Raw genomic sequence first — 11,431 nt, 5'->3', positions numbered from 1 at the left:
TCCCCACACAGTATGGACGACAGTTAGAATGTGTTTTTCCAACATAATTGGATTCTTCAGACCTTTTAAATGTTAACACAGTTTGTTCACTGCAGTGTTTTTAATCTGGGGGAGAAAAGACAAGATAACAGATAGTTAATGGCTCCCTCAAGTGGACAGCATTAGGTATTAGATTTAACATTCAAGTTGATTTTTAACATATAAAAACATTTTATCTACATATCTAGATGGATGTAAAATAAATAGATTATACATTTTTTTATATAGGATTACCTTTATATATAAGACTGAGGAAAATGCATCCATATTTCTTTGACTGAAGCTCTGATCCTCTTTTTTCAAAGGCAATTTTTACTGCACAGATGAGCTACCAGGGGCACCCCATATACAGTCGTCCTTGACTCTGCAACTTCATTTTGTTTTCTCAGTTTTGGGAAGCTTATTACTTATTTTCTTCTTATTTATTAATTATTCAAATTTGACCAGGGGCCAAGAGGTCCAGCAGTCAGCTAGAAAACATCCTAGTGTAGAAAACTGGCAACACTAAACTAAACTAACTTCCTGTCTGAGGGACCTTATCAAACACAACTACTTGTGTAAAAGCAAAAACGTATGGCGCTTTAAACATGCACATGCACACTACACACACGCAGCAAGGTGTGCAAAATGAATGTAATTATAAGTTCAAAAGATGTATTGCAGTGTGCCAGAAGTTACAGAAAATGTAATTATAAAGGCCAATTAGCGATTGGTTGAAGTTCATTAGTGGGGACGAGTTATACAGTCTCATGGCCACCTGTAGGAATGATCTCCTCACCTTGCTGGTATAGGTCTTTGGCTGAATACACTTCTCTTCTCAACCAGCATGTCGAAGAGGGGTTGTGAACAGCATCTTCTTCTCCGTCAGCGCCTCCAGAGATTCCAGCCCAATCACTGAGCCGGCTTCCCTAAACCTAAACTGATTGTTGAGCTTGTTAGCGTGTAGAAGGCCCCTGCGTTCACAGCCCACTCTAACCTGTTGTCCAGAGGGTCAGGGGAGGCTGTGTAAGTGTAAATGTGTCTACTATCAGCGCCTTCGTCTTGCTGTTCAGCTGCAGACAGTTCAAACTGCACCACCCGCCAGTCAGCCTGCATTCCTCCTCCTGTTATCCACTGATACACAAAGGCAGAGTCAACAGAGAATTTCTGCAGGTGGCATGCTGTATCTGCAGTCAGAGGTGTGTAGAGTAAACAGGAAGGTGAAGAGGACAGTCTCCTGGGGGCTTCTGTGTGGCTCATCACAGTTCTTGACATGAGTCTTTGAACTGCGGTAATCCGTTATACAACTTACTTAACTGACAAAGTGTTACTATCACTTTCAACAAATGTTGTCGGTGTTTGAGGACACGAGTTGATCCTGAGATGTACGTATATGAAGTGTTTTGGTTGCATTTGTACATTTTGGATGTGAGATTGACTGTTGCATGTCAGAAATATGACTTTGCAATTGTAAAAGAGTCATAGGTGGTGAGAGCGATACTGTTGTGTGTGAGTTTTAAGGGGTTTGCAGCAATAATTCAACTTGACCCAAGGGATGAATCCTCTTTATCTTCAATAAGTTACCAGGCCTGTGTTTAGCTGCTGGCTGGCCATGTTGTATGTAGTGGCATCTCTTTGTGTTCATTATGTCTCTTGGTGCTCATTTGTGTCTTTCTGTAGTTGTCTTGCGTCTCAAAAGGCAACCAGACTGAACCAGAGATGTCTCTTCCAGCTCATAGTTTAAGGAGTTAATATGTTTTGTCATGATTACATTTAAATTCATCTATCAAATTAATTGGCTCCATATCTTCGCATTTCAGATATTTATAATCAACAACTGTTGTGATTCAAAACAGTGCAGTGTGACTCTGAAGATTATAATTATTAAATCTGTCTATGTCAGGGCGGTGTACATTTATGATGAATGCCAAGTAAGTAAAGACCAAATCTAGCATATGACCACAGTTATGGGGCCAGGGAGATGTTTAAAAAAGAAAACAAAGTCATTATGAGGTGTTCCCAAGCTTGTATATGCATTATGTGATCCCTCCACTGTGTGTTGGGTATTCAGATGGTAAATCCAACAAAAGGAGCGTGTAAAGTTGTCCCATCAGACAGGACTGAGGATTGAGGCATTTCCAGGGAGAAACAACTGCTTTAAGATTTGAGTAGTTTGAGCTGTTAGTCAGTGACAATCAAACTCTTATCTGCTGGTCGCTGCAGATATTGAGGTCACATCAGTGGTTAACAAGGAAAAGACCTTATGCAATAACTCTGCAGGCCACATGACTGTACAAAGGTTGTGTGGGTTTGTAAAGCTAATATAATGGCAGAGCTAGATTCATCCAAATCACAGCTTCATCATGTTTGCATCTGTGGCTCTACTCTTGGTGGCTGTTCTGCTCTTCCTGCTCCTGTTTCACTCCCCCAGGGCCAAGAATTTCCCTCCAGGCCCCCGACCCATCCCCATCTCGGGAAACTTGCTGCACCAATTACATTACATACATACACTTTTGGGTTCCTTGATGATGTGGATGAAATCATAAAAATAAAAAAAGATGCATAAAACACACTTCATTGAAACTCAACTGTCTTTGTTAGTCTTTACACTGTTCCAACAATCACCAACTCTGGTTTGGTCAAAATAAACTCTTAATTCACTGGGTTAGATGTGAAAATATTCTGGCTCTACATGCTGTTTTTCCCTGCTGTCTCTCTCTGCAGTTGCTGGTCTCACTTGTTCTTTAGAGGCCCCTCCACAACAAGCCACGATGAACTCAGTCAACCACTGATATCAATCTCCTAACCCTATTAGTAACATATTATATCACTTTGTTACTGCTGAAAGTAATATATTACTGTAACAAAAGTAAACTATTGTCAAAAAAGTACCGTGTGACCCGTGACACTGATAATAACTAGTTACTAATTGACGCATTGCACTGAATATAGGTCAATAACATAATAATCTACTGTGTCTCTGTCCCCAGCTGACCAAATGCTATGGTAACGTCTACAGCCTTTTCATTGATTACTGACCAACCATTGGACTATGCAGAGGGAGCATTCCACTGTGATCAATCTCAGCATATTTATTCATAATAATATATAATATAATGAATGAAATATCCATAAAACATGTCACTTAGTCAGGGGTCATCAGTTTACTAAACCAGTTAGGAACCAGTGCCGAGTTGACTGTGAAATGGTGCTGGGTGTCTGTAAAGCAGCTTTACATACAAAGGCAAAATTCTAAATGGTGGAAAATTTCTCAGGTGAAAATGTGATTGGCTTTTCTCAATAATTTTACAATAATTTAACAATCATTTGAGTAATAGCGCCACCATCGGGCCATTTTCCAACCTACCCATCAGCTTCACTGCTTGGACCCCTAAATATTAGGCTGATAATATAAAACACAAATGAATAAGTATGTTGAGATATTTTTATAGTCTTGTGCAGATTCTAAAATGTATTCTAAAAAAGTCTGTCTTCCTCCTGTCATCATACTATTACAATCTGAAAGCAGAGGTGAAAGACCTGTTGTTAAATGGCCTATAATGAATGCACTGTAAACGGAAAACACACGTAACATCTAATAGCGTTGAAGCCAATATTTGGTTCATGAGATATTACTTCTGATAAAGTGATACACTGTTGCTACTGGGCCCACCCTTCCTGTTCAAAAGTAGCTGGCACTCAAAAAAAAAAAGCTGACAGGATATTAGAAGAGGAAGTTCAGTTGCAGCTCGGTTTTAGGAAATTGGGTTACAGTTTGTTTACCTTCAGAGGTTTGATTAAAGCGAGTGTCTCATGCGTTCCTCCTGTGAAAATGACAGTGGCTAGAATATCACTCATTGAGAGTGAGTGCTAACTGTGTTGAGAGGTATTATGGCTTTACACAATTTAGGTACATGCAGATGAATACGGTATAGTGAGGCTGTGAAGTGGATGTTTCAAAGAATGATAGAGCCTCTTCTCTTCCTGCCTGCCTCATTAAAACATCCCCATCCCACAAGAACATAAAAAGGACAGCCCGCGGCATTAAATCAAACCAACTTTGCTGTCTGCCCTTCTTCTCTCTCTCACTCTCTCTTGCTCTCACCCTCTGCTCTCTCTCTCTCTCTCTCTCTCTCTCTCTCTCTGTCTCTCTCTCTCTCTCTCTCTCTCTCTCTCTCTCTCTGTCTCTGAAGTGGAACAGGTGACCCACCTTGTGGTGAGACGCGGGCGCTGCACTACCACGCCCAGTGGTGCTTCCTGCTGAATGCAGGACAAGCAGCCAAATACCAGACCACATGTGTTTATTAGAGTTACACAAACACACCCACATGCTGTTGCATGCATCCCTCCCTCCACTCCTCCCTCCGTGATAGATAGATAGATAGATAGATAGATAGATAGATAGATAGATAGATAGATAGATAGATAGATAGATAGATAGATAGATAGATAGATAGATAGATAGATAAACACAGCAGAAGGATATTTATAGTGTCTGTCTGTTGCTAAGATACCAGCCAGCTCAAAATTCTTAGACATGCAGTTTAGCTTTGTTTACAGAAATGAGCACGTTCAGTGTGGTTGGTCTGACTCTCTCTCTCTCTCCCTCTCCACAGTGAACTACCTCACAGCTACATTGTGACCACGCTGAGACAGTAACCACAGTGAGAGAGTCTATGGAACGAGAGAAAATGCTGATGGTATTTCTTTCACGGTCTAACAGTCTCTTGTTGCTACGGCAACTGTCCAGACCTCTCAGCAGCATCCCCTGGGTAACAGAGGAAGGAGGCAGTGGGTAAACAGAGGCTCCTCATGGGGAACAAAGCTGTCGTGTTGCCCTCTGCTGGTTCAGAGTGACTCAGTCAGTGTTGTAAATCACAAACTATAATAAAGCACCAATTTTACATAAAGATACAATCTTTTTCACGTGCTCTCTAGCATTTTCATAGTTGCTTTTGCAAAATCCCATATGGTGGGTTCTATTTAATAATCTTAATTTAATCCAATTAATCTTAATCCAAGTCCTAGTTAATCTCTTAAAAACAGCTGTCTTCAGCTTTCATCCACCATCTGGCTGCTTTCATTTTGAACACAGTAACTCCACCAGCACTGTCTCCATCTTCATCCTCTCTTTCCTCTGGCTCTCTTTGTGGGTGCTCTGTTTATGCCTCACGCCGGCTTGACCCACACTTGGTCCTCAGTGAGCTCTAAGCCTCTGCACCTCACCTGACTGCCCATTTAAAGCCTCTACAAGCCTACAGAAATGTTCCCCTGTCAGTTTACTAGCAATTCAGTTCATAAAGATGGTTTTGTACCCTAAAACATAGATTGCTTGAGCTGTCAAGCATTTGAGCCATCTCTGTTACCTACCTGCGGATTTACCTCTGTCTTGTCTACCTGATCCACTGTCTGTCCACACATTGTCAACTCATATCCTGATATATGTCTGAGAACTTAATTCACCCGAGTTACTTTAACAATCAAGTTACTTGTACTGAAATCAAATATTTTTTCATGCTTAAATTGATGTAGGTAATAAATTTAAACAGTTTGAGGCAATCGATTTCCTCAAACAATATGAGTTAAACTAACTCAGGTTTTACAGTGTAGATTTTCAGACAAATATACTGTATATCAGCAATCCTTGAAAAACTCCACCGGGTTGTTTAACAAAACTTAATCACTATTTCCACTATCCTCAAAGACTCTGCTTACCATCTGGAAAATAATTGAATCTGCTGCATGATAAAAATGAAAAAAAAACACAGTGTACAGTAATATAATTAAAATATGTGATCAGTTATTATGGCATGTAATGAAATTTCTTTCCAGTATTAATATTGTCATACAAAAATAATGTGTTAATGTTTTGTGTTTAACAGCAAGGATATGTGTCATTCTGACTGCCTTGATGAAGAAATACAGTCTGTACTTCAGAAACAGGTTAAGAATCTTTTCTTTCATGCACGGAGCGTTTTGTTTTTTCATTATTTTTTTTATTTATTTTATCCATTTTATTTATTTTTTCTGTAAAGATTCACATAAAACCTTCAGAACTAACAAATTGTAAGTAGTATCTGTCAGATACACTGCTTTTACACCTTTCATTTCACCCTCACTTCACCATTTCTAATGTGATAATCTTTCAGATCCTTTTGATATTTCAAGCTCATTTTTGTAAAAGAACGAGACAATGCCTGTAGAAATCAGTGCAGTCTTTGTGTTGCTTTAAGCCCATTCATTCGTCTTGAGGATGTAATGGCATGCATTGCTGTCTGGCTGCCACAGTGTCTTTTTTCACACTTCCACTAGAGGGCGCCAAAGAAAGAACTCTTCTAATTTTACACAGTGGCTTGAAGGTACAACATCTGGTTCTGTTCACATGATACAGAGTAGGATTTTTACAATATTAAGTTTGTTAATCACTCCAATATGGGAGCACCAAATACAACTCAGTCCAACCAGGGATCTGTGGTATTAGATGCAGAAAATTATATCATGTGCTTGAAAAACAAAATCTGAGTATTTTTGGCCTGCAGTCATTTTTCACATCATGGCTGCTTGTGGCTCCATATTTGTGTGGTGTGTGTGTTTATTTTTTGCACCCATGAGGAGTAGGAGACCCCCCGCACACAGCCCACCCCGTCGTCTCTTCGGTGGGCAGACAGTCAGACAGACAAACAGACAGGCAGACAGACAGACTGGCTGACCGTAACACTGTAACCGGTATACTAAAATACTGGACCATGCGCCGTTCCAAATTTGTCTTTCAGCCACGGGATCCCTCCGTCTGACCAAGAATAAACACACACATCCAGGCGTCTCCCCTGCTCTATACTGTACTCCTGTGTGTGTGTGTGTGTGTGTGTGTGTGTGTGTGTGTGTGTGTGTTTCTGTGTTGACTATCACAGTTAGAGATGCAGGGATGTCTGAGTGTGGAAGGAGGTTGATTCTCAGTCGCTGATGTAACCACACAGGGAGAGTTGGGTCACAATGAGCCCACGTGCAGCTCTCTTTATGGAGCCGCCTGGTAATCCCGTCTGCTGCTAATGGTCATTTAATCCAAAACAGGGTCATTAACTCTTTGTAGATGCTGTCTGTGAGTCCACTGAGCACCACAGACCCTGCTGAACTTTTACTGACCCTCAACATAACATCCTCATAGCAGACAGTTTAATATTGTTTAATGTCTCTTGATGCAGAAATATCTCTTACAATTACTATTTTTCTTAACAAAGAAGTTAAGAAAAATAGATTGTATGACAGCAAAAATAAGATGTTGCATTGACAATCTTTTTGAAATACTATTCCCCCATGCATGATGTTTTTGCTCCTGTAGCTCCTTAGTTTTGCAGCAAGAGCAGAAATTGTTGTGTAGACAAGTCAGATGGCAGTTTGCAGTCTTGGTTTCTCTGTCAGAGTTACAGACAGTCGAAAAAACTTGCAAACATCTCATTTCCAACTACAGTGTGTTTGAACATTATTGAAGAGGAGGAGATAACACACAGGTACCCGCGCACAGAAAGAGCGACAGATGAGAAGTCACTTTGTTCATATTCATGCTCAAATTTCTTTTTGTATGCACATAAAGGAGGTGAGTCGAGAACTGCATCTTCATCTTCTCTGCACACTCTCTCTCTCTCTATCTCTCTCACACACACACACACTGATTGTCCCGAGTCAGCTGTGTGTCGTGTCACTGTAGCATCATTAGCTTTTCTGTGTTCCTGTGTTATTGATGCGTTTTAAATATTTATTAGGCCACTTCCACTGCAGCCTCTAAGACAGCAAACAAAGCCTAGATATTTCTGTATGTGTCCTTGAATAACAATGAGGAGGAACGACAGGCACGAATCTACGTGATTTGTGGGACATGGGACGGCTTTTCTCCTTTTTTGACTTCATGTCTCAGGGAACTTTTGTAGCCACTTAATGTACATAAGAGGGAAAATAGAGAAAATGAGTAAGTAATTTAGTACTTAAACTTTGTCCTTGTTTGATATCAGGTATAACAGTGCCCCTGCTTTGGTATATTTTACAGTTTGAACTAAAGTTGAGGGATTAACCTATGTACTGCCCCTTTTCTATCTGATTTTTTCAGTTGTTTCCATTCGTTTTTTAAATGGAAACACGAAAGACAAAACCTTGTTGTCAATATTGATTAATAATTTAATGATTATGTCTAAATCACGTCAAAACTCTGTAAAAAAGGGCCCAGCATCCATGGTGGCTTTTTTAATTAACTTGTTTTGTCTGATCAACTGCCCAAAACCCAAAGACATTTATTCACAATTGTATAAAACAGACAAAAGCAGCACATCCTGTCAATATGAGAAGCAGAAAACAGTGAATATGTGGCAGTTCTTTTCTTGATAAATAAATCAAATAATACATTTTATTATTAAGTAGCATGCAGTGTACATTCAGTGTCCTAAAAGCCATAAATTGGACAAAGGAGACAAAATTAACAAAACAAGACAAAAATGCAAAGTGTAAGATTAGAGGAAACCACTGTGGATCTGTGAGGTTGTACTTACAAAGGTATTGGGCAGTATATTTGTTGTACATTGCCTCTGTAAAACAATTTGTGACTTATGTCTGTGAAAAGCACTATATAAATATTTTACTTACTTATTTGGTCATAAACTCCACTGGACAAATGAAATTTCATAAAAAATGTTTGCTATTGATCCTGTAGGTGACATTCATTTCATTAGTGTGGGTAAAACTCTGAGAGCACATTATGAGACTGGGTTTTTCACCTGATTGTAACAATATGAAGTTCAAAGTTCTCTGACTAAGTGGATTTTCACTATAACTAATGGACTGTAGATGAGGGGCCCACTCAGACACTCAGCCTCCCATGTGCCAGTGCTGATCCAAAGGCCTCAGCCTGGAAAACATTAGCAGGAAATCTACCGGACTTTCTGTGAACTAATCCATCATTAATGACAAAGACACTGCACATCGTTTGCTCTTCACACTTGACTTACATTTAGAGAGAAAAAAAACTGTTCAGGAGTACATGGGTCAGAGCACGTTAAGTTAAAATGTTTAAGCCAAATTATTTTTTACAGATGACATCATCTGTTTAGAAGATTAAAGGAGGTCTGTGGTTTGGTCATTTACAGAGATCCTCCATACCTATTATAGGATACAGTATCAACTGAGCTGACTTAAGATCTGTTGATGAGTATGTACTAAAGTTTTTTTTTTTTTTTAAATTAATACTAGAATTATACTTTTATAGGCAGACTGTTAATGAGCCAGGCAGCAGGAGTTAGATGATATGAAATTTCACAAAACACAGAAAGTTATCCTTCAGTCTAGTTCTACTGAGGAAGCCCTGCAGCTCTGCTTTAAACAAGTGAACAATGAAAAAATTCATGGCCATGATTTGATAAGACTGCTGCTGCTCGACATCTTTTTATTCACTTCTTCTAGCTTTTAGACCAAAGAAGACTCAACAATAGTTACATTTGCAAGTGCAAATAGAAGAGATCAGACTATACATAAACCAGACTGAACAACCGTTTTATTTTTACACTGACACTTAACTCCAAATAAACTAAAAAAAAAAAAAAAAAAACGAAACTTAAATTAACTCCTAAAACAAAAGTCAATCTAAACTTAATTACACCACACTTAGGGCCTGTCCTCACGAAAACGTTTTTCTCGATTCCGGATAAATACTTACGGGTGTGAAAACAGTATTTTTTGGAAACGGGTCCCAGAGTGAGAAAATCCGAAAAACGCCGGATTTTTAACCTCAGCCGCCGCCGCTAGACGCGCCGCCGCTAGACGCGTCATAACAACAACAACGATGGCGGACTACTACTACTTGTTTGTAAACAGCGCATGCTCCATGGCTTCTTTTCTGGTTTTAGTGTATTGGTGTGGCGGCGTCACAGCGCCACATACAGGCCTGTCATATGTACTACAGCGTTTTGGGTTTCAGTGAATCCGTGTGGACGCAGATATTTCTGGAAACGACGCAGTGTTTACGGAGATTTTTTTCGAAACGACTTCGTATTGGGTGAGGCTGTGTATTCGTGTGGACAGGCCCTAAGTCAGTTAGACTAAAACCAAAATGAACTAAGCAAACTAAAGATGGAACTGAAACTTCATTTTTAAAAAGTAACTAAAAGTAGTCTAACTAAACTTAACGTCGCACTTTACTCGACATGTGAGACTTTAAAACAAGACGATACGGACTAAAGTGAGCCGTGCTCAGTGTGCTGCATGAAGATGAGACCAGACTGCATGTCAGAACCACTCGCCATGGCAACCACAGATGATCTGATTAATTAATGAACCTTTTACTGCACACCAGCTACTGTTGTTAATCACTCACGCACCGTTTGGCCTGCAGGGAACACAGTAAAGCAGTGAGCTCAATGTGTGTGTGCGTGTGTGTGTGTGTGTGTGCGCGTATGTGTGTGTTATCCTCAGGCTATCTGAATGGGAGACCGTTTGGTAGAAATCAATGACACGGGTGTCATAAAGGGAGTGATTCTTCTCATAAAAAAGATTCAGAGCATATGCTGTAGCCTGAGGCCTGGTTCCTAAAACCCTTGTTAGGATGAAAAGTAATGATTAAAACATTTAGCCCTTCAGCCTGCTCAGATTGCACCACAAGTGGGACAAATACATGTTTAGTTTTATACATGTTAAAGAATAGCACGCATCTCCTTCATGAGACACATGGACACACTACACATTAGAAACACTGATGAAACGCCTCCTCACTTCTGCTTTGTTAGTGTATGTGTGTTATTAAAGTGTGTATGTGTGTATGTGTGTATGTATGTATGTGTATGTGTTTTATTCTCTCTCTTCTTTTGGTCTCAGGGGATTTTCGCATACGTTTCACTATAGTCTATACACAGACTATAAACAGACGGCCTCACAAACACCAACCAACAAAACAAACAACAAAGCCTGTCAAGACAGAGAAACACTGCATGAGAATGTACACACACACACACACACACACACACACACACACACACACACACACACACATACACCTTCCTGCAGGTTCTTGTTCGTAGTTTAATTAAGATCTGTGTGGGTGATTATAAAAGTCCCCTGAGAGTCTAATCGTGCGTGCGTGTGTGCGTCTGTAGGTGTGTTTACTAGAAAAAAAAGGAGCTGTGCTACATTTCAGGGGCGTGTTTTTATCCGCCCGTTCATTGCATAATCAAACATTCATTCCTCATTATGTTGCAAGTGCCAATATGTCTCGGCTGAGGTGCTATAAATTTTAATTGTCTGCCTCTGTGTTTGTGTGTGTGTGTGTGTGTGTGTGTGTGTGTGAGTGTGAGTATGAGTAAAAAGATAACTCTGTCTGTTCAGATATATTTCATAACACAGCTATAGTCTGGCCAATGCTGTTTTGTATCTCATATAT

At 39.8% G+C, this 11,431-nt stretch overlaps 1 long non-coding RNA gene across 1 annotated transcript in view; it reads right to left on the bottom strand.

Moving 5' to 3' along the window:
- Window positions 1-6: 6 nt before the first annotated feature.
- The window catches only part of LOC127353499 (uncharacterized), a 14,431-nt gene continuing 3,006 nt past the window's right edge, over window positions 7-11,431 (bottom strand). Inside the window, exons 2-3 of the long non-coding RNA XR_007881309.1 lie at window positions 818-1,152; window positions 7-105 (exon numbers count right to left, since the gene is read on the bottom strand). This is a non-coding gene — a long non-coding RNA (uncharacterized LOC127353499). The remainder of the gene's footprint in view (window positions 106-817; window positions 1,153-11,431) is intronic.

This window comes from Dicentrarchus labrax, unplaced genomic scaffold, assembly GCF_905237075.1.
Source record: "Dicentrarchus labrax unplaced genomic scaffold, dlabrax2021, whole genome shotgun sequence".
NCBI lineage: Eukaryota > Metazoa > Chordata > Actinopteri > Moronidae > Dicentrarchus > Dicentrarchus labrax.
Note: the sequence above shows the minus strand (reverse complement) of the source record. Positions and strands in the feature narration are given on the sequence as shown.